The sequence below is a fragment of the Saimiri boliviensis genome, chromosome 9, assembly GCF_048565385.1.
Source record: "Saimiri boliviensis isolate mSaiBol1 chromosome 9, mSaiBol1.pri, whole genome shotgun sequence".
NCBI classification, from domain to species: domain Eukaryota; kingdom Metazoa; phylum Chordata; class Mammalia; order Primates; family Cebidae; genus Saimiri; species Saimiri boliviensis.
Window position 1 is genome coordinate 105,479,988 of NC_133457.1, and position 25,148 is coordinate 105,505,135.

Consider the following 25,148-nt stretch of genomic DNA (forward strand, 5'->3'; position numbering starts at 1 on the left):
GTCCCTCAGCGACCACACGAGGCCTGGTGACTACTTTCCTGTGCTCCTGTAGACATGGACAGCAGGGACACCAGGCCTCACACACCTCTGAAGGCCTCCTGAAGGCCTCTGCTGGCTTGCCTCCCAGAGAGCTGTTTCCTGCGGCCCTCCTAAAAAGGATGCCATGTACCACTTCCTTCTGCATGCCCACCTACCAGGCCTGGCTCATCTGGACCCTGAAGCATTGTTTAACACAGCCTTCCCAATGCAGACTTTACATGCACTGTGGGGTGCCCACAGTGGCACCCCAACTCCGTTCTGCATGCCTACCCACCAGGTTTGGTTTCCTGTTGCCCAGCAACTGTGTACTAGCTCTGGCCCAAGCAGCCAGAGAACTCCTCTGCTACCCAATGAGCTACAACCACACCTTTACCAGTGAAATCTGAACTCTAACCCTGGGAAAAAGGCCCTCTTATCCTACGTCCAGAGTATAAACAATTATCTGAAGTTATTCAACTTTAATAGCTAGGAAAGCTTACATCTGTACCCAGGACAGTATGATTCTAAAGCTCAAGACCTTCTACTACCACCAATCTAGAAGAGATTAAGGACATTTCACTAAACTCTTCTAAATTCTATGAAGTTTGAGGCAGTATTATACAAGCCACTACATTTCGTTACCCAGTATAGTGCCTGGCTCTGTAACTGTATGATGAATGAATGAAGATCCTGACATTGGAATTACTCATTTCATGCAACCTAAAATCTCAAATTTCATGATTTTTAGCCTGTATTATGAATGTTACACGACAACCCTAAATGGAAAAATAATATTGCAGATTACCGTGATTAAACCACATAAACATCTAGATCAAATGACAAGGAAGAGCTAAATTCTGAAAGTTTCAAATTAGAAGTAAGTCATACAAATATCTTTGGCCCAAGAAAAGGGGTTAAGACCTACGATCTAGTAAGGAAGACTAGCACACAGTAGCTGGAGAACACCACAAAAGGAAAAAATGAAAACAAACATCAAGACCTAAGCTTTAAAAACCTAAGAGCCATGGAAGTTAAGAGACTGTAACATCAATGAAAGTTTGACAATCTATTTCATAAAGTAAGCAAGGACTGGAAGTGAAGACAAGAGAAAACCTGTGGAGTTCACTCTACATTTCACCACAGGAGGCGCCTCTGACCCATAAGGCAATTCTAGAGAAATCAGCTCCGATAAGGGCTACTGCAGCCCCAAGAACCAACAAACTAACTCCCTGCTCTGGGTCTTTACAGACCACAGGGAAAAGGACAAGACTGGATTCCCGATCCTCATAAGCACAGGGGTAAAAGCGGCCCATCATTCAATGTTCAGATAAATAGTGGATCTAACTTTCTCCTAAATTCAGGTCAGCAATGCCCTCAGGCAAGCAAATGTTATTTTAGCTCTCATTACACTGGAAAGGGAGAGAGGAAGAGGAAAGGGAAGTGGGGGTGGGAGAGGAAGAAAGAGAGGGAGTGGAGTGGGTAGAGGAAGAGGCAAACCATCTAAAATTTAAATTTGATACACTTCTTTGTATGTTATTGTTCAATAAAAACTTTACCAAAGGAAAAAAGTGAACAGTTTTTTCATTCTTGAAGATGATCTGGAAGCTCCAAAATGCCTATAGTTGGAGATAATGTAATCATCCTCTAGTTTTTTTTCTCTTCTCTAGGATAAATATATCAGGTTTCTAGCTTCTCTACTGGGTATTATTTAGTCATTGATACATTTTTCTGCTCTCTCCTGAACCTTCCATGTTCTGTATACTCCTTAATTTACAAAGTCAAAGCTGCACTAAGGTACACTTTATCAGGTTAAAGTAGTGTGAACACTCACAAATATTCATCAAAATCAAGTCCAACCTTATGATGAAATACTAGAGGTACTCCCATTAACAAGTTGGGACCAAGACAAGGTTGCCAGCTATGAGTGTTGCTCTGGACAGTCTGAAGAACATGGGGAATGATTATGAGATAATACACACTGGAAAGAAAAACCACAAAATTCTTATTTATTTATGATGTGACTCTTTATCTTTTAAGCCCTTAAGAAACGACTTGAAAACCATGAGAACCAAGACAAAAGAGTTTATAGTGAGGCAGGAAAATAGGGTCTGGAGGCAGGGAACCTCAGGCCAATTCAGCCTAGAGGCAAATCAAAATTCCATAGAAGTCCCCTCCTTTTCTTCCTGGCAGAGAGAAAACCAACAGGACATTTGAATAGGAGTGTAACTTTGTAACTTAACTTTAGCCTTTGATTGGCCAACCAATCAGACTGACTGCAGCCAAGTCTTTGTTTGCATAGATGGGCAATTTTGTAACTTCACTTTAGCCTCTGACTGGTCAAACCTTTGCTTTCCACAAACAATCAGACTGATTGCAGGACACTACTTCATTTACATAGGGTGTGTATCAAGTAACCAAAAGGAAACCTCGGGAGGGTATTTAAACCCCAGAAAATTCTGTAACAGGGCCCTTGAGCCTCTATGCTCAGCCTGCTCCCACCCTGTGATGTATACTTTCATTTTCAATAAATCTCTGCTTTTGTTGCTTCATTCTTTCCTTGCTTTGTTTGTATATTTTGTTCAATTATTTGTTCCAAACGCCAAGAACCTGGACATCCTCCAACGGTAAAAAGATGGCCAGTAAAAATATACTTATACAAACATCAATAACTTTGTGAAAAGAAACCTCAAGCTTCCTTCATGCATGCACCTGCTATATGGCTCACGTCATGAATACCAAGTGAATACCAACTGGCTGCAACTGCATACACAAGGGGCTGGGGCCAAGGGAGCGCCTGCCCACTCACACAGACCAGACATGAGAAGTCAACCATCCAGAGGACAGTTTGGCACCACACTGGAACTGACCCCAACATTAAAAAAAAAAAAAAAAAAAGCCACAAAAGTAGAACTCTTATTTATCCTGTCTCCATTAATGCACATAGAATTGTGCTAATATGTCCAACATAATATTCGTCTTAAATTTCTACTACACCAAATCCAATCATTTCTCTAATTTCTCCCTGTCATTGTATGGTTTGTCCCTCTGAGGAGCTAGTCAGCTCACTCAACAACCTACACGAGAAGACATACAGGACAATCATCAATGAAACCAAACAACTGACTCTTTTTGTATTTTCAACTGTAAAGTGAAGCCTTAAAAAAAAATCCTTTTCAGGCCGGGTGCGGTGGCTCAAGCCTGTAATCCCAGCACTTTGGGAGGCCGAGGCTGGTGGATCACGAGGTCAAGAGATCGAGACCATCCTGGTCAACATGGTGAAACCCCGTCTCTACTAAAAATACAAAAAATGAGCCGGGCATGGTGGCACATGCCTGTAATCCCAGCTACTCAGGAGGCTGAGGCAGGAGAATTGCCTGAACCCAGGAGGCGGAAGTTGCGGTGAGCCAAGATGGCGCCATTGCACTCCAGCCTGGGTAACAAGAGCGAAACTCTGCCTCAAAAAAAAAAAAAAAAAAAAAAAAAAAAATCCTTTTCAAAAAATGCCATGCCATAAAATCCCATAATTCTGTAACTCAGTACCTAAAACTATATACCATGAAAAATAAATCTGGGAAATGAATTCTTCTGCAGAAATAGTAATATGATCTCTATTAACTGAGTTATCTATTATCTAGGTGAAAAAGAAAGTTTTTAATATAGAAGAAAAATTAATTCATTTTTTTCTTCAAGCAAAACTTACTAAAAAGGAAAAGCTGCATAGAAGCCAGGAAGATAATTCAGGAAATCCGTTTCTGTGAGAAGACACAAACATCTTTACCAAAACATGTTAAGTACTTGAAGAAATTCTCTATATGTGAAGAAAATTAATCCTGCAATAATGATTACCAAAAATCACATACAGCATCAATATTTTAATCTATAAATAGAATAAGAAAAAGTTAAGTATTTTGTCTTTAAGCCCATCCCCACTATATATGTAGGGAATCAATCCCTTAAGGCCTTTACTGTTAAGTTTTACCACTGGCATAGGCCACTTGAAACTTCAAACACAGGCCAGGGGTGGCATGCATAATCCCAGCACTTCAGGAGGCAAAGGCAGGCAGATCACCTGCAGTCAGGAGTTCGAGACCAGGGTGGCCAACATGGTGAAACCCAGCATCTGCTAAAATAAAAAAATTAGCCATGTGTGGTGGCATGTACCTGTAGTCCCAGCTACTCATAAGACTGAGGAACAAGAATCACTTGAACCCGGGAGGCAGAGGTTTCAGTGAGCCAAGATCGTACAATGCACAATGCACTCCAGCCTGGACGAGACTCTTGTCTCCCAAGAAAAAAAAGAAACTTCAAATACGGACTCAAAGACACGAGATAAATATGTCTTAGTCAGCACCAGACCTGAGGACGCTCCCTCATCTTTTTCCATCTTATCCCTATCAATAACATACAACTATTCAAAACAACAGATTGTTAATATGATGTTCAGATTCTTGAGGATCTTGTCATGTTCTTGTTCACACAGATTAATCTCTTATCAGACCAACATAAAATATGCACAATCCAAGCATAAAAACAGAGAAAGGGAAAGGTGGTTAACTTTTTTGTGAAAGAACATGCCTGCTCAAATTGTCTACAACTCCCATCTGAACTAACATTTGGCAGAAATAAATACGCATGCTAAAGTAAAAACAGAATGAGGGACAAAAAAAGAGAGAAAGAGAATTATTTAAGAATTTGTTAAAATACAAGACACATTACTTCAACTAAAAAAAAACTGCTAAGCAAAGAGACAGCAGAAATAAACTTACAACAAGATAGTCTCTACAGTACCTCCTGGCTTGGTTCTGTAATCAGAGACTTGAGGCCAGTATTTATCATGATTGGATAATTTTAAAAATTGTTTCTTTGGTACTAGATACCAGTTATTTGGTTTTCTGCTCCAAAAGTAGCCTGAAATTATATAGCTAAGATTTATCTGGGTAGCTGCTTTGTAACAAGCAGCTTTAACTTCAAGGAAATAGGGTCCAAGGGTCAGAGTGGTATCCTGTGTGAATCTGTGACCTCAAACTGTCTGCTATGTTTCTTTTGATTTTTCCATCTACTCTGACCTCAAAGGTTCTCTCTACCCCAGAGGATAATCTGGGGACTATTTCTGCTCTAAGGTCAAGTGAAGAGATTCAAAAAAAGATTCTACATTAAGAAGGACTTTCCAAAGGGAAAACCCCAAATATTTGCTCCTTCAGGTAGACATGCAGTGTATGTGTATGTGTGTGTGTATCTGTATACACTAAACATATAACATGGGTAAACAAAATAAATATATGTGTAGATTACTATATGTTAAATAAACAGATTATCTTCCAAGGCCAGTAGGACAGTACACTCGAGGTATTTTTCTAGTAATACAGACCCTAGATAATCCATTCTCTCCCTCTCTTAGAGTACGGATTCTACAATTAATGCCTGGGTCCAAATCTTAGCCCTTGCTATTTGTTAGCCACATGGCCAGGGCACATCACTTAACCTCCTTGCCTCAGTTTTCTCATCTACAAAACAGAAATATTAATCAGATGAGGATTAAATAAATTAGTAGACGCAAATTACAAAGTACAGTGTCTGGCACATAGGAAATACTATATAAAGTTAAATACTGATATTTAAACAATAGCCATCCTGGGTTATAGAAAAAATTTGTGACAATCGGAGTGAGAATAAGTGACTTATATGGATTTAGAATTTTATTTTCCTTGGTTGAAGGAGCAAGTCCCAAACCCCCAATATAGATAAAAACCACAAATCCATGATAATCCAGAAACAGGACTCTAGATCAAAATTTGTTCCCATAAAACTGTTTAAAGACAACATATTCAAGTAACTAGAGGGGCACTTAATTTAGCTAAATACAACTTTTAAACATTCTTATCTATCACAATGATACCTCTTTTACAAGGTATAATCACAGAAAAAGGTAGAGTGCATAGTGAACAAATGAATTTTCAGACACCTCAGACTTTGCTCACAGGTTTTTTAAAAAGAGGTTTTTTTAAAATGAATAATTTCTGTGTCACTTTTTAACAAAATGAAAGTTAGCTCTTCTTAAAATGTAACAATAGTGAAATAACTATTTAGACAACAATCACCAATGAATGTCAAGTTCAAACCAATATGTGAAAGATGGACAAACTTGGAAATCTGCAAATGGTCAAATGTCATCCAACGGATTTTGTTGGTTAATGGGGGAAACAACTTGACAACAAGGGTCTTTGCCAACATAAACCCACCAATCAATAAGCATACAAAGTAGGGCTATCAGCCAGGCACAGTGGCTCATACCTGTAATCCCAGCGCTTTGGGAGGCCAAGGCAGCGGACCATTTGAGGTCAGGAGTTTGAGACCAGCCTGGCCAACATGGTGAAACCCCGTCTCTACTAAAAATACAAAAATTAGCTGGGCGTGGTGGCGCACACCTGTAATCCCAGCTACTCAGGAGGCTGAGGAAGGAGAATTGCTGGAACCTTGGAGGCAGAAGTTGCAGTGAGCCAAGATTGCGCCATTGCACTCCAGCCTGGGCAACAGAGGGAAACTGTGGCTCAAAAAACAAAGTGCGGCAATCAAACATTATGTGTCTTCTAATGTAAATAGCAAGTACAATTTAAAAAAATGAATGATTATAACAGGCAAACCTCCAAATCTACCTAGTTGTTTACAGGCAAAATAGGGAAAGAGTGACAGGTTATATGACGCAAGGATACAAGCAGCAAAATCCAGAATGTAGGGAAAGGCAATGTCCCAGGTTCTTCAATAGCATAACCAACCTCTCAAAATCAGGCAGGGTGTGGCATGTGAATTACTATGGATTAAAAGAGGCCGGGCGCGGTGGCTCAAGCCTGTAATCCCAGCACTTTGGGAGGCCGAGGTGGGTGGATCACAAGGTCGAGAGATCGAGACCATCCTGGTCAACATGGTGAAACCCCGTCTCTACTAAAAATACAAAAAACTAGCTGGGCGTGGTGGCGCGTGCCTGTAATCCCAGCTACTCAGGAGGCTGAGGCAGGAGAATTGCCTGAACCCAGGAGGCGGAGGTTGCGGTGAGCCGAGATCGCGCCATTGCACTCCAGCCTGGAAAGAGCGAAACTCCATCTCAAAAAAAAAAAAAAGAAAAGAAAAGAAACTGGCCAGGCACCAGAAGCTCACACCTATAGTCCCAGCACTTTGGGAGGCCAAAGCAGGCAGTTCACTTGAGCTCAGGAGTTTGAGAACAGCCTGGGCAACATAGTGAGACCCCATCTCAAAAAAAAGAAAAGAAACTGAAGCAATGTATTAATCAAATGCATTACGTGGACCTAATGCAAAGAATTAAGAGTAAAAAGACATTTTTTAGAAAATGAGAAAAAAGATTTAGATAATATTAAGGAATTAGAGTTAACGTTGTTGTGTATGACAATATAACATGACTTTCTATAATGCTCGTATCTGACAGATAATTATAGTTGAAATGATAGGTTGTCTGGGATGTTCTATAAACATAAGAAAAAGAAAAATGAGAGGAGACTGATAAAACAAGAATGGCATGAAAATTCTTTGTATTATTTTATTTTTGTCTATGTTTGAAATTCTCTATAATAAAAATACTTTCTTGCTGGGTGCAGTGATGCACATCTGTAATCCCAGCCACTCGGAGGCTGAGGTGGGAGGATCACTTAAGTCCAGGAGTTAGATACCAGCCTAGACAACACAGCAAGACCCCCATTAAAAAGAAAAGAAAAACAAAATCTACTTTGGGAGGCCGAGGTGGATGGATCACCTAAGGTCAGGAGTTTGAAACCAGCCTGGCTAATATGGTGAAATCCCATCTCTACAAAAAATATAAAAATTAGCTGGGTGTGGTGGCATGTGCCTGTGATCCCAGCTACTCAGGGGGCTGAGGCAGGAGAATCGTTTGAAGCCAGGAGGTGGAGGTTGCAGTGAGCCAAGATCATACCACGGCACTCCAGCCTGGGCAACAGAATGAGACTCCGCCTCAAAAAAAAAAAAAAAAAAAAATTAAAGGCTAAAAGAAACGAGAGAGAGACAGGAACTCATAATCAACCCTAAGTTTGGCCACCATCCACGAGGCATGAAAAACTGCAGAAAGCCTACATTTGTAAAACACAAAAACATGTGATACTAGTGGCCTCTAAAGGCTGTAAGTGAGATGCTTTAACCGTACTTCCTTGTCAGTAGAAATTCTCTCCACATTCCTACGGAGGTGTGCTTTCCACTAAGCAATGGAAACCTATCATCAAAGTATAAACAAGATGTCTTGATACCAAACTGAACTCTTCTAACTTCCATCCCCTTAGAAAAGTTATTCAAAGAAACTGATCACTAAAACATGTTTTTAAACAGGATATATATATTTCTAAGACTTCAGCAGCTTGCCTCTTTCTACTTTTCAAGCTTTTCCAACACTCATATAAATATTTTTATACAATCCAAGAAATAATCTTTCGTACAATAAAAGAAAAAGCACCTGTTTTTAAAGTACATTTACAGCAATCTCTTCTCCATTTCCACTATTCCCAACTTAAGTCAGGCTATTATCACCTTATACTTGGTATCAGCGTAGTTAACACATTAACTGAATATATCACAGATTCACAGGTCAAGTGCATCACCAATTTCCTTGCAAAACTTAAAAAAACACTAGTCTACTGCATGTATAGAAGAGGGCATTGTTCAAATGTTATAAACTATTATTTTAATAAAGGGGTTCAGCAGGCAATACAGGTACCAAAGCTATGCAAAGAGTATTTCCCTTTTGCTCTGTAACTGTCCTTTGTATACCCTCTTGTTGGGTAAAGAAAATAATGAATCCAAACTATTGTATCTTACCAATTATTTTCCCAACAGCTATCTGCCAAATATGTCTTACCAGGCTAAACTCACCTTTCTGTGACTCCCTTCTCTGCTTTACACATCTCTTGACTGGCTCACCTCTGTAATCCTAGCACTTATGGAGGCTGAGGATGGCTTGAGCCCCGAAGATCAAGACCAAGCTGGGCAACATAAGGACACCCCATTTCTACAAAAAAATAAAAAATTAGCCGGGCATGGTAGTGCATGCCTGTGGTCCCAGCTAGTTGGAAGGCTGAGGCAGGAGGATTACTTGAGCCTGGGAGGTCAAGGCTGCAGTGAGACATGATTATGCCTGGGTGACACCGTGAGATCCAGCTTCAGAAAAAAAAAAAAAAGACAAAAAATATATCCGTTGAACACGTTGTGGCCAATAATGATGACAAAAAGGAAGAGACACCAGAAAAACAACAACAAATAATGCCTTGCCTTTAGGCAAGAATGAACATAGTTTTAACATACAATTCAAAATAAGCTATAAGATGAAGTACATTTGGTTGTAGTGAAAGCTAATCTGGGAAATTTATTTATCTATTGATCTTATTCCCTTAGGAACAGGGCAGATTGTTCCTAAGGTAAGACAGAAGAAACAACATTATTGCTAGCAAATTTGAAATTAATTAGCTCTGCTCCCTTTCTGCTGTTACTATTCCAAGCAAAGGTGGTTACTTCCTTAATTAATACAGAAGTAGTAGTTATATTTATCCACACTGATAGATGGCTTTCAGATATTAAAAGTCCTTCTACTCAAGTAACTTACCTTCTAAGAACTTAAAATTGGATTTGTGTAATATTCACTGTTAGTAATAATAAAGGTAGACTGTATCAGCTAACATTTAATGCATTTCGTCTTAATCATCATAATCATCCCATGAGATAGGTACAGTACTATCATCATTCCCATTGTATAGATGAGGACATCAAAGCACAAGAAGGTTAAGTAACTTGCCAAAGAAAACAGATCTAGTAAGTAGCTAAGCCAGGATTCAAATCCAGGCAGTCTGGTTGCAGAGTCCACATTCTTAGCCACACATGATATGTCTACCATAATGAAATAATATCACCATTATCACCACTTGGAGTTTTTAAGGAGCAAACAGAAAAAGTAAATCCATTAGTACCATCTTCCAAAATCCATTAGTCTCATTAAATCCTGTGAAGAAATATTTGATGAGCATCTGCTGTGTACACAGCATTGTACTAGCACTAAAGGGCACATTGGGAAGCAGAAGACAGCGATTCCCTCAAAACCTTACCGTCATGGTAGGGACACAAAACATACATGGATACCTAGGAGAGAAAATGCATGTCTTCTCGGTATAAAAGCAAATTCCTCATAAATTCATCCATGATCAGCCCTCACTTCTTACTCCAGTGCATTTTTTAAGATACATCACAGTTGACAGTGGAAACACAGAGACAATCTTCCCACAAACTGTTGGTGGGAGGGGCAGTGTGGGTTTCTAAGGAATAAAAATCATTAAATAATCTCAATTCGATTATTTTTTTAAAACCCTGCACCTAAAATGTAGTCAAAGAATCTACATATCCAAATACTAATAAAACACTGAACCTGCTTTTAAGAAATCAGTTTCATGAGAAAGAAACTTGCTAACAAATGTCATTTGATGCAAGAGCTGATATAACTAAGGAAGAGTTTCAGACACAGTGAGTAGAAATAAAGGAGTTGGCAACTCCAGGGGGAAATTCTTGATAAGGTGAATCTTTGGAGTATTACAAAAGGAAACAATATGGAAATGCAAAATTTTATAATAAGTGAGAATAGTAAAGTTATACTCCAAGTCCTAAGACAGGTGCTGAATATTCTACATACACAAATATGACTCCCTGCCAAACCCCAATACCATTGTAATGGTAGTAGTCTCAACATCAACATTTAATGTCCATCTCAGTCTCTGTTGTTCTGCAATAATGTCCAGCAGTCCATCAAGAATTGTAAGGTATATGAAAAAGCAAAAGAAGGGAAGAACCCGTATCAAAAGATGAAGCAAACCAGAGAGCCAGACCGAGAAAGGTAACCAAGATGCCGTTAACTATTGGAGAGTAAATTAAAAATAACAATTGATATGTTAAAGAATTTGGTAGACAATATGTATGAACAGATGGGAAACTTCAACAGAAAGATGAAATATGTGAGAGAGAGTCAAATGGAAATGGCATAATTTTTTTTAAGTCATCAGAGATTTAAAAGTTCCTCTGATGGACTCATAAGAACACTCCACACAGTCAAGGTAGCAATCAATGAACTTGAAGACAGGTCATTAGAAATCACCCCAACTGGAATAAAAAGGAGGAAAAAGAAGTGAAAGAAAACACAGAAAGAAGGCTGGAGAGCTGTGAGATATGCTCAGTGGCATCATATACATATAACTTGGAGTTCCGGATGGCAGAAGGGAATAGAGAGAGGAATGAGGCAGAAATATATTTAGGGAAGGGGGGAAGCTGGTAATTCTCTAAAAATAAAGTCATCAAACCACAGCTCCAAGAAGCTCAGAGAACCCTACAGAATAAATATAAGCAAGCAAGCAAGCACACAAACATAATAAATACAATAAAGAACACACATCTAGACACTTCACAAACAGCTAAAAATCAAAGTGAAACAGAAAATCTTAAATGCAGCCAGAGAGGGCAAAATGCATTACCCTGGAAGAAAAAAATTAAAATAAAAAATTCGTCAGACTACTCATCAGAATCTCTGCAATCCAGAAGACAATGGAGTAACATCTTTAAAGTAATGAAGGCGGGGGGGAACCCCTTACAACTCAGAAACATCTCCCCAAAATGAAAGCAAAACAATGAGTTTCAGACAATCAAAAACTAAGATAATTCAATGTCAGCATACCTGCACTACAAGAAATGGTAAACGAAGTTCTTTAAGCAGAAGGCATATGGCACTGAACCAAAGTGAGGACCTACATAAATAAAGAAGTTGATAGCTCCAGAAATGGCAAAAACAGAGGTCACTGCAAGATGTTTTTTTTTCACACTTTTAATCATTCTAAAAGATAACTGCCTAAAGCAAAAACAGTCACGGCATATTGTAGAGTTTATAAAAAATATAAAAGTAAAATGTATGACAGTATCATACAAGATGAAAGGAAAAAACGAAGTATATTGTAGTGTTAGGATCTCATACTGTATGAGAATTAGTATAATATGGGAAGGTAGGTTGTGATGTATCTTGTAAATCCAAGGACAAGCACTACGTTTTTATAAAGAGGTATAATTAATACATCAATAGCAGAGATAAAATTGAATTTTTTTTTTTTAAAAAGGCTCAATCTAAAAGCAGGAACAAGAAGAAACAGGAAACAGATCAGAAACAAACAGACATCAATTGGCAAGATAACAGATTGAAATTCAACCATATTAATAATTATGTTAAATTTAAACAGTCTTCATATGCCAGTTAAAGGCAGAGATTATCACAATACCCAGTTATTTGTTTCTATGAGAAATCCACTTTAAAGACATAGATAGGTTACAAGAAAAATGATGGGAAAAGATACACCATACACATACTAATCAAAAGAAAGCCAGAGAGGTTACATAAATATTACACAAAGCAGATCTGAAATAAAGGAATAGTAAAAGCAATAAGGAGAGTCACCCCAGAATGATATGTGAGTTAATTCATCAAGAAAATATAATGACCCTTAATATGTATGCACCTGACAACAGCGCTTAAAAGCACACTAAGCAAGAATTGAGAGAACTGTAAGGAGAAATATACAGATGCATAATATGGTTAGAGACTCATCACTCCACTTTTGGTAATCCATAAAGTATGTAGAAGTAAATTTGTATCTAGAAGATATGAGTAACACTACAACCAACTTTACCTAATTAACATTTACAGAACACCCCATCCTGTAAGAGCAGAATATACATTCTTTTCAAGTGAACACAGAATGTTCACCAATACAGCCTATATTCTCGGCCATAAAACAAACCTCAACAAATTTGAAAGAATTAAAAGTATTTTATTATCCAACTACAAAGTAATTAAATTTGAATTTAACAGAAAGATATCTAGAAAATTCATAAATACAAATAAAATACACATCTAAACACCACATGAATCAAAAAGGAAGAAACAAGGAAAATTAGTAAATACTCTGAATTGAATAAAAATCAAAACACAACATATGAAAATTTATGGAATGCAACTTAAACAGTGCTTAGAGAAAAGATTACAGCATTCAAGCTTATATTGGGGAAGAAGAAAGACCTCAAATCAATTAAACTTCCACCTAAGAAACTAAAACTGGAGACCAAATTAAATCCAAAGGAAGCAGAAGAGATCATAATGAACAAAAATCAATGAAATTAAGAACAGAAAAATAGTAGAGAAAAGGAAGGAAACCAAAGAGTTTTTTATAAACCTCTAACCAAATGATCAAGTCAAAAAAGGGAAAAGACTCAATTTACCAATATTGGGACTCAAAGAGGAGACATCATGAGAGTTACTGTATACAGTAAAGGATAATAATGGAATATTATTAGCAATTTCCTGCATATAAATTTGAACTTAAATAAGCTGAATAATTCCTCAAAGGTGCAAGCTACCAAAGCTCACTCAAGAAGAAACAGATCAGCTGGCACAGTGGCTCACACCTGTAATTCCAGCACTTTGGGAGGCCGAGGTGGGCAGATCACTGGAGGTCAGGAGTTTGAGACTAGCCTGAGCAACACGAAGAAACCCCGTCTCTACTAAAAATACAAAATTAGTTGGGTGTGGTGGTGCATGCTGGTATTATAAGGAGAGGCTGAGGCATGAGAATTGCTTGAACCTGGGAGGCGGAGGTTGCAGTGACCCGAGATCATGCCACTGCACTCCAGAATGGCCAATAAGAGGGAAACTTCTCAAAAAAAGAACAACAACAACCAGAACTTGAACAGTACTTTATCTATGAAAGATGGGGAATTTACAGTTAAATGCCTTCCAACAAAGAGAAGCCCAGGTGCAAATGACCTCACTGGTGAATTTTACCAAATATTTAAGGAAGAAATAACACCAATTTTACATAAACTCTTTCAGAAAATAGAAAAATAACACCAATTTTACATAAACTCTTTCAGAAAATAGAAAAGGAAGGGATACTTCCCATCTCATTTCATGGGGCCACTCTAAAAAAGTGTTTCTTTTTTAAACCATGCAACAGGATTCAACATCCATTTATGATTTAAAAAAAAAAAAAAAGAAAAGTCTCAACAAACTAAGAACAAAAGGTAGCTTCCTCGACTTGATAAAAGGCATTGATAAAAAACCTACAATTAATATGACTGAATTATTTTCCCTTAAATTCAGGAACAAAGCAAAGACATCTAATCTCATCACATCTATTGAATATCAAGCCTAGCCAGTGCAATAAGACAAGAAAAAGAAACAGAAGGTATAAAGAGTAAACAGGAAGAAATAAAATAGCTATTTGCACTCGACATAATTAACAAAACATAGAAAATCACAAAGAATCTAGAAAAGGAGCTTCTAGAACTATGTATCAGTTAATTTTATAAGGTCATAGGCTATAAGATTGACATAAAAATCAATTACATTTCAACATACTAGCAAGAAACAATTACAAATTAACCTTTTTAAAAATACCATTTAAAATAGTATCTAAAAAACATACTTAGAAAAATACTTGGGAAATAACTCTAAGCACAGCCTTGTAATTGCTATAAACTAATTTTAAACTGGCCAATGTCTTCCGTTACAGAAATACTATGGGCTAGCCTAAGCAGCCTAAACCTTTCAAATGAGCTGACTTATTTTATTCTTCTCTTTGGAGTCAAGAAGAAAATAAGCCAGCTTATTCAGATTTTTGGAATAATCAGAGAGCCTTTAAGATGAATCAGCTTTCCTTTCAGTAGGGGTCTCTTCTCCCATGCTTTTCCTTGACAAAGGTTCATCCCAAGAGTCCCTGGTATCTTGGAACCAGGAAACAGAAAAATGGAATGCAGCCTCAGAAAAATAAAAGCTTGCAAAAGCAAAGTGAAAAGCATTCCCTCTGGTAAATGGGGAACCAATCAGCCTAAAAACTGACAAGCTTTAATACACACTCCCCAAAACATGTCATAATGACATTAATGCTGTACAAAGGACAGCCTCCTATTAATAATCCAGTGCCACATCTAATTGACCAGAGATGAACTCCCTAGCCCAACAGCAAGCAGTCAATGCCTGAATGGACCAGCAACTGAGGACATGACATTTCTGTGGTGAAAAAAAAAAAAAAAATGAAAACAAACAAAAAAAAACAACCTTGCTGGGCAAAATAGATTATCTTAAATTTGAAATGCAATGTACCAAAAGAATAAAGCATTAAGCAATAGGAGTAAATGCTGAGAAGTCATGAGATTCAGAGAGCCTGGAAGAGCCATGAGGGAGGGGCCTTGGGCATGGAAAAGGTAAGAGGGAACACAGTGTGTAAGCAAGCAAAAGCTATAAAGTAGAGGCAGGTAGCAGTAGGTAGAATGAGGAAGCCGGTGGGTGGGAAAAGAAGGGTGAGGCTGACCCACAGGGAGTGGTGTAAATGACAAAATCCTATAGACACCATCCAAGAAAACCTGCCTACTAAAGCCCCTGGAGTTGTCATGGATCCATCGGATAAATATGTTAGTCATCATCTATTGCCACAATAACATCGAACAACAGATCGCAAAAACCCAGTGGCATACAACAGTAAGAATTTTATTTTCACTCAGGCATCTGAGCTGCGCTGGCACTGCTTTAAGCACAGGTCGGTGTGGGTGGCTCTGCTCTATGGTCTCACACTGAGAAACAGGCTGAAGACGCTGTGGCGATTCAGGGTTTTTCTTCCCATGGTCATGGCAGAGGCACTCGAGGACAAGCCCATCAGCCTAAGCATACTACAAACCTCTACTTTTGTCTTGTGCGCTAACACCCCACTGGGCCAAAGCAAGTCAGATGCCCAAGCGCAAAATGAAGAGGCAGGGACAAAAATCCATCTCCCATGAGGTTGTGGTAGGGTAAAGATGTAGAAAACTACCACAAGAGAGTGAAGAATTGACACCACTCCACACCACTTCTCTAAGCTAGTTAGGCCTAAATCTCTGTACCCTGCAATTAGAAGAGTCTAACTAAACACAGGGATCAAGACAATTTTCTAGGAGTAAAGAGATGCTACCCTAGCTCCCACTCTTTAATGCAATGTCATCTAAGGACCCTGATGTCCCCTTTCTCCCCTGAAGTGGTAGGGTACGGTCTGACATTATTTTGCTGGGATATTTTTAAACAAAAGGTGATTGGGGGGACTCTTAAGAAAGGCAGGAGACATATCTAGAAAATACAGCAGCAATCATTCAAGAATTTTCACAGATGGAAGGTGCCGATAAAACATACAGACCACTTTACCAAGGTATACAGAATTTCAAATCAGACTCCCGTGGATCCAAGGGTCACAGGTTCCCAACATGTAAAACTTTTGAGTACTATCAGCATCTTTATGGTTAGAACAAAACAAAACAAAACAAAACAAAACAAAAAACCCGTAAACCACACACACACAGAGACACACACACACACAAAGTGGGTAAAGTCAAAGCTAAGTGTAGAGTAGAATGAAATGGTAGAAAGCAAAATAGAAAAACTTGGAAAGTTAACACATTTAATTTGCTAGAGTAATAGGTAATATTTACTGTCTTAGACTCTTTTGAGTGACATAGTTTTGTTTCCTCAAAAGTAAGTAAAATTCTAGATATACTTTCGAACTATGATCTGTTTCAAACAATGCACACTACATTTGGCTGCTGTTGACAGATATAAAAATGCCTACTCCTGACCCAGACTATCCTGGCAAAATCTAATAGTGGTCAACAAGTCCACAACTAAGGGAAAGAACAAAAAGGCAATGAACAGCACTGGCATTAGGAGGGACGCAACATGAGAACACCTAGGCATGGAGTGACTTCCCAAGATTCTGTGTTTTACATTAGGCTGAGTCTAATACCAGCGGGTGTGAGCTAACATATCTTAGTAAATTCTGTGACACATACCATTATGATAAATAAATCAAAGCTTTCCAGTTCACAGGAACCTAAAACATGCCTATCTGCTACCATAGAATTCTTACACGGATAAAAACAAAAGCAGTCTTTCTAAAATTCAATTTAAGAAGCAACTCTGTAAAAGCACTTCCTTAAAAGACTTCCTTAAACAAGAAAGAAAAAAACCTATCCCTCCACCCTCTTTGTGGCAATCACAACAGAAACTTCAAAATGCAGTCCTTCTACAGAAAACAATTTCTTGCCCCCAAGAAGATTTAGGCATTTTAAAACAGTTCTTTGGATCCAACTGTTTTGATAAGGAGAATGCCAAGGCTGTTTAACTCAGCCCAATCAAAAAGGGAGGGTGATGGTTTACAGACTAAAAGAGGGGATATGGTTTGTTCAGCACTAGAATAAATTATTAAAAGTTACGAAAGTTATGAAATTATCTTCCTTGCAATGCTCACTTGGCCATTACATTTTGGTTTCTTTTCTTCTTAGTCTCTATTTTCAGTATTAATTTATGAGAACACACAAGGAGTTAAGCTGTATTACCCAAAGGATTTGTGTATGCACTGACCCAAACCACTAAGAACTCAGAGATGGCACTTTAAAAGCGAGCCTAGCACCCATGGGGTACCACACGACTTTGGCCTATACCACTGCTACCTGCGGATATTGCAGCTAGCCTATTTTCCTCTGGTGACAACCCCCAAAAAGCCCAACTCTTATTATGACAAGTTGTGAAACATGGGTGTTATGGGCTGCAGTTTCTGACCCTCTCTTATGTTGAGGCCCTAACCTCTATTTCCTCAGCATTTGACGGTATTTGGAGATTGGGTCTTTAAAGCGGTGATTAGGTTAAAAGGAGGCCATTAGGGTGAGTTCTAATCCAGTATGACTGGTGTCTTTACAAGAAGAAAACGTTTGAACACCGACAAGCAGACAGAAAAGATCATGTGAGTATATGGCAAGAAACAGCTATCTACAAGAAATCGAACTTGCTGACATCTTGATCTTGGACTTTCAGGCACCCGAATTTTGAGAAAGTAAATTTCTATTGTTTAAGCCACCCAGTCTGTAGTATTTTGTTATGGCCTTAGCAAAATAATGCAATGGAGAACAAAGTTTGCCTAAAAAAAAAAAATCCCATGACCAAGAAGAGATGCTACTTCTAGATCTATCCTTAGAGGATTTTTGACAGCTTAATGAAACACCTCAATTCATCTCAATTATTGAAAAAAATACCACATTCATAATAAGCATCCCTACAGTTTTATCTAACCTCATAAAACTCTTCCACAATATCAGTAGTAAAGCACTGCTGGAACCTTTTTCCTTAGCTGCACCATCACCAAAATTCACTTACACTGTTTGCTTTCTCCACTATGGTATTTTCAGGACCACGTGCTAAAGCGGTCACATCCCATGGCTCCTGCCTAAGATGGAAATCAAACTCATATGCCCATGTTTTCCTCAAAATTTCTTCCCAAAGTGATGTTTCTGCCATTCTTACACCAATCTAAAATCAAAGTACTGCTATTGCAGGTCTCTGAAGACAGCCTGCTCCGCTTCACACCTCCACATCTGTGCATGAGCTATTGCCCTTTGACCATCTGGAAAACTCTTAATAATCCTTTAAGAATCAGAAGAAACTCACCACCTCTATAAAGTCTTTTGAAAACCATTTAAACCACTTAAAAGTTGACCTACTCTACATTGTAATTATTTGTGTGTCTGTCTCCTTCAATAGACTGAAAAGTTCTTGATGGCAGGAACTGTATTCATCTTTAATCCACAAACCCCTGCAGAGCACCTGTAAATGTGTAGTGAATAAATGAATGCCACCAACAAATTCAGACCCAACCCTCAATGGCACAAATCATATGTCATGATCAGTGCGTCCCAACAATTAGAATCTCACAGATATACTTTGCAGTAAAGAAGCCAGATATGACACAGTACATTTTTTATTATTCCATTTGTTCAACCACAGGCAAAACTAATCTTTGTGACAGAAGCCAGAACTAAGCCGAGTCCGGTAGAGCGAGGGGGAGTCTTATCCAGGAAGGGTCACAAGAGAACCTTATGAGGTAGTGCAACTGTCTCTATGTTGATCTGAGGGTGGTGGTTACACAGGTAAAAGTCCACTAAGCAGTATGCTTGAGATTAGTACCCTTTACTGAAATGTATGTTGTATTTCAAAAACCCAAGTTCTATATATGGTCCTCATCTGCCAACCCCATCCAAACATCAGTGCTCAATAAACACTTGTGACTGAATGCCTAAATGCTTTATAAATAACAACAATCAACTACAGTATTTTCATATAAAGGAAGAAAAACCTAGTCAAGCAATTGCAGTTAAAGTTTTGGGTTGGAGCTAGGCTAACCATCACCGTCACCTCACACAAGCAAGAAACTTGCTTCTGCCCAGAGTTGCAGTGCGCCTACAGGTGCTACATGGGTAGCATTCGCCCCTCCCTAGACTGGCTGGAAACGTAATTCCTACTTATCCGGCCCCACGGCTGAGGCATAGGATTCCAATGGCATTTCAAGTCACCAGGGGAAAAAAGTGGAATTTTACAACTGGAGGCTCTTTCTATCACATCAAAAATTTAGACATACTGGCAATAAAATCAGAAGAAAACCTCTGCCCATGTTTCCAACAATTTTCACTTCATCTTTCTGTGACTGCTACCTGCCTGACAAACTCCTATTCATCCTTCAAAACCCAACTCAGATGTTAACTCTCCTGGAAAGTTCTTCCTAACCACCTAACCCTCCTTCTATGTTCCTTTTATTATTTCCCCTGTGATCATATTTGCCATTCTAGCACCAAGTACATGGCAGGGCTCTTTAGACGCATGCAAATGTCTGTTGAACTGACTTGAAACATGACTACCACTGGACATGCCCTATCATTTCTATGCCCAACTCTAGAGTCCCAAAATAAGTGGTATTTCCCAGATAAGGCACAGTCTGTACTTATGAAGAGGGAGTGAAAAAACTATAAATATTCTCTAGGACAATGTTATTTTTAGTATTATGGTCACCAGCCTCTAAGACTGAACTTCAGGGTAGCAACCTGGCAACTAAATGACTCAAATGAAGATTATGGGATCTGCCAGGAAAGGTATGCTCCTAAAGCTTATGGTATAACAGATATGGTCCCAGAAGCAGTGGGTTCACTCACTTCAAGGCAAGCTCTTTAATGCCCTGCATTTATGTAAATGTCAGACAAGTAACTGAGCAACCCCCAACAAGTTACTTTACCTCCCTGTGCCTCAGTTTCCTCATTGGTAAAATGGAGTAATAACAGAACCTAAAATTTCAAGTGGTGTTAAAGGATTAAATGAGATGATACAGTGCCTGGCATATCATGAGCACTCAATAAACATCTGCTCTGATTATTTCACTGCTCTGAGATGGGACAGGGATCCTTCTGTTTTATTTGGTCCTACCATATTCCTGCCCTACCTGGCACTGGCACCAAATCCCTTCTCTGAGCCTCTCCACCACTGGTTTCTTTGCTTGCACAGCTGATTTCCCCTCGCCAGGCAGGGCCTTCCTCTGGCCACAAACACACCCAACAAGGCAAAGCTACTACCCTGCATTCTTTAGTCCCTCTCCTCTTCCATTCTCCTAATGAAAACTTGGTTGTTTCCTATTTCATTTCCTTGGTGCTCTATCTCCTTTTAGTCAGCAGATTAATGACAGCAAAATGATCAAATACCCATGTCCCTACAGTCACTCTCTCAAATAGTCTCATGAATAAACTCAGTCAAATAGAGTAATATGAATTGCAAGAACTACAGGCTCTACCGTCTAATGAGACAACACTTTCTTCTACCCCCTCCTCTCCCTCTCCCTTTCTTCCTTTCAAGGAGGAGAGGGGATGCTGGCACCACAAATCACGAAAAGGTGCCCATTTCACCTTCCTATGAGGCAAGCCCTTTGGTTGACCACCAGAGCAGTTTTACCTGTGGGCTTACCCTGGCGTTCATCTCACACCAAAGCGTAAAACTGTAAGTTTGTTCACGTTTAAGGGTGTTTAACGAAACACAGTCCAGAGACTGCAGTGAGCACGGTGGTTCAAGACTGGGTGCTGGCCTGCCTTTCTTGCCTCCTTGGTGGACAGTGTCTAGACCAGCTGTGCCTCTGCACTGCTCCTCCCACGGTCACGCTTTTACAAGTCAGTGGGTCACCACCAGCATTTATTTTTGGATTAAAAAAATACAGAATTTTAAAAGGACAATTTATGGCATGTAAATTATATTTCAACAAAACATTTTTTTTTTTTGGAGATACGGTCTCACTCTATTGCCCAAGCTGGAGTACAGTGGCATGATCATTGGCAATCCTCCTACCTTGTCTCTCAAGTAGCAGGGTCTACAGGTGCACGCCACCACATCTGGCTAATTAAAAAATTTTTTTTGTAGATAGAGTCTCACTATGTTGACCAGGCTGGTCTCTAACTCCTGGGCTCAGGCGATCTGCCTGCCTCAGTCTCCCAAAGTGCTAGGATTACAGGCATGAGCCACTGTGCCTGACCAAAACCATTTTTAAAAGATTAGAGAACAGAAAATCGAGTGCATCACAAGTGGTGAGAGTAAATACTGAGTATTAAAATCTTCGAATTATGCCAGGCATCGTAGCTCACGCCTGTAATTGCAGCACTTTAGGAGGCCAAGGTGGGTGAATCACTTGAAGTCAGGAGTTCAAGACCAGCCTGGCCAACATGGTGAAATCCCATCTCAACTAAAAATATAAAAATTAGCTGGGTAGGTGGTGAATGCCTGTAGTCCCAGCTACTCAGGAGGCTGAAGCAGGAAAATCCTTTGAACCTGGGAGGCAGAGGTTGCAGTGAGCCAAATCGCACCACTGCATCCCAGCCTGGGCAACGGAGTGAGACTCCATCTCATAAAAAAAAAAAACAACTTTGATTTAACAATGCATACATACATACATTTGTGTATACACTACGCACGATATAGTGTTTTTATCACTGTGAGTTATGGTCACAAGATTACAAAACTTTAGTTTCAGCAGTCAAGAGTGAGCCTAAGATAAATTCCTTATGCAAGGAGAGCTAGCAGACTCTTGGGCATGCTTCATTTCAAGGCATTAAGGTTGAGAGAAACACTGAATTAAAAGAATTCATTTCATGAGGCCCAACTCCCAAGATTCTACACCCAGCTGGAAATGACATAGTTAGCAAGGCCTTACCCTGGGTTCACCTATTACCGTGTGTGTGTGTGTGTGTGTGTGTGTGTGTGTGTGAGAACAAGGGCTGGTAAAGAACATGATCTTCATGTTCCTAGGCCCCTGGTTAAATATCTCATTCTCATCCCAGGCTTAACAATCCAACCAGTGCTCAGGTTTACACAAAAAGATGCTGAGTTCCGTTTTGCACTGGGACAGGCAGGTGGAGCTGCTGATTGAGTGGCTGGAAATAAAGGTTTGGATCACAGGAGAGGGTGGGGATGGAAAAATAGAATTCAGAGTCATCAAAAGTTGAAACAACAAGAAAGAATAGCCTGCCTAGGAAGGAGTATAAAACTGGAAGGGCAAAAGACCAATAACATATGACTGAGGAATATTTAAAGATTAGAGGAGTCCTTAATAGTTTTTTAAAAAATTAAAACCCCAGGAACTATATAATGACCAGTCATGAAAATCAGTGAGTGGTCCTCAAGAAATAGCAGAAGACTCCTGACTCTTAACGTTGCAGATGTCTAGAGTTGGCTATGAAAATCATTTCCTAAAGTCTCATTAACACCATCACATTTTCTTAACTAAGCATGTAGGTGGCTCAAATGCCCTTAATCCTAAAACGGAAAACAACTGTCCAGATAAAGCCTCTCTGAGTCTGAGGAAGATGGGAACAAAGAAGTCTGCACTGGATGTGAGGTTCCACTTTAGAACTCTGCCACCCATCTTCTCTAAGAAGGCCAATTCCCCACCTGTGGTGGGGAGCACAGAAAAAGGTAAGCAGCGAAGAAGGCTCAGGAAGCTGAATCTTCAGACTATCAGACCAAACTAATTGATACAGAAAGGTACAGGCACATGACAACATAATACAATGCAGGAATACAACATAATACAGTGCAGGATCCTTGACTGGATCCTAATGGGAGTCAGGGCAGGTCAGGTGAGGAGGCTACAAGTAACATTTTCAAGGGAAAATTTTACAAAGGACTCCATACTGGGTTTTACGTCAAGTTTCCTGAGTGATATAATTACACTGTGATTATTCTATATAAGAGAATATCTTTTTCCTTAGGATAAATATGTATTTAAGTGTGAAGTATTACAGTGTCTCCAAATACCTCTGAGCTGGTATTGCCAAAAAAAAAATAATAATAAATAAAAGCACATATATAGTGTCATAAAGTTATAAAGCAAATTTGGCAAAATGTTATTAACAAATGGTTCTGGGTAAATGGGAGACGGGTGTTTATGGTACTGTTCTCACACCTGTCTGTAGGTTTGATACTTTTCAAGATACAACATGAGGTAGTATAAATCCTTTAAATATAAAAAATGTTTTTGATTTCTACAGGTTCCAACTCCCCGCCGTTACAATGGAGAACAAAAAGTTGACTCAAAAATGCCTCAAAACATTCTTTAATACTATCCCCATTCACAAATAAATGAATTTATTTGCCAAAGAGAAACTGAATTTCAAGTGCACAAACCAAGTCTGCCTCTATATCACACTGAGTTCCTGAGTTATTACATAAATTAACAGAAGTCAGGTGTTATTTTTAAGATAAACCTTCCATATGTTGTTGGATACTTTATCTTAAAAGTAAAATAAAAGTACCCTTTTATTTTAAAGGGTGTATCAGTACTAAGGAGTTTAAACAAATGCCAAGGGTTAATGGCAAATTTACTTATTTGTGCTAATATAGAGAAACAGCATGGATAAACCATACGCAAGACTTACTGTGTAAGACTCATTGTTTTAACTAGTGAATTTTGACTTTAATCAGAACTATTGGACAGTAAAATTGACAAAAAAAAATTTCGGCCAGGTGCGGTGACTCACGCCTGTAATCCCAGCACTTTGGGAAGCCAAGGCAGGCAGATCACCTGTGGTCAGGAGTTCAAGACCAGCTGGCCAACATGGTGAAACCTAGTCTCTACTAAAAATACAAAAAATTAGCCAGGCGTGGTGGCAGGCGCCTGTAATCCCAGCTACTAGGGAAGCTGAGGCAGGAGAATCGCTTGAACCCAGGAGACAGAGGTTGCAGTGAGCCGAGATTGTGCCACTACATGATCTTGTAGCCCACCCTGGGCTACAAGAGTGAGACTCCATCTAAAAAGAAAAAAAAAAAAAAGAAATTCACCTCTATCCACTCTCATTCCTAAAGATTCTATTTGATTCTATTTAACAACAGACAGGAAATAAGTGATATTAAAATGTCCAAAGTACTCAAGTATGAATACTTGACCAAAGAAAAACTGACTTTAATGAAGGCAAATCGTTTTTGAGAACCTACTATGTGCAAATCTCTATGAGGAATTCAAGGTGCAAAGAAGGGGCCTTGCAATTTTGTCAGAAAACACAAACATTTAGAATACTGACAGAAAAGAATAATGGTTGACTGTCTCACCTTGCCCCAGCTCCTAAAACCTCAATCCAAAGACTCACCTCCTAGCCAGGCCACTGCAGTAGCCTCTGCATTCATTACTCCATCAGGCCCCTCCTAAAGAGTAGTTCTCAAACTCAGATACACACTGGAATCCCCTGGGAAATTACCAAAAATCCAGTATCTGGGTCTTTCCTTCAGAGAATTTGATTTTACTGTGTGTAGCCTGGGTGCTGGTATTTTTATAAGCTCTTCAGGTGATTCTTATACACAACTAAGTTTGAGTACCACTGCTGGGAACCAACCTCTGATGCCTGAGTGTACAGCACAAGTCACTCTCCTGCATTAAAACCCCTGATGACTCCTCACTGCCAACACAAATCCAAACAACTGACTATGATCTTCGAAGCCTTTCTCAACATCTCCAACCTACTGCTCCTCCAGCCCCTCACCTACCAGTACTCCACAGCTCTCCGGCATACTCCAGCCATAATGAACTTACCATTTGCCTCTTTGCCCCTGGCAAGATATTTCTTACGCATAAAAGGCTCTCCAAACTCATGAACACTAATCTCAGTCTCTGACTATCAAACTCTGAATCAATTTTCAAGTGCCAGTTTAAAAGATACTTCCTTTCGAAAGC

At 39.2% G+C, this 25,148-nt stretch overlaps 1 protein-coding gene across 2 annotated transcripts in view; it reads right to left on the minus strand.

Annotated features, from left to right (window-relative positions):
• CHD6 (chromodomain helicase DNA binding protein 6) overlaps positions 1-25,148 on the minus strand; it is a 188,755-nt gene that overhangs the window by 152,144 nt on the left and 11,463 nt on the right. Inside the window, exon 2 of one of the 2 annotated variants that reach the window (XM_074406545.1) lies at positions 8,905-9,040. The exons of the other annotated variant lie outside the window; for it this stretch is intronic. The gene's annotated coding sequence lies outside the window, so the exon portion shown is untranslated. The remainder of the gene's footprint in view (positions 1-8,904; positions 9,041-25,148) is intronic. 2 annotated transcript variants of the gene reach the window in all.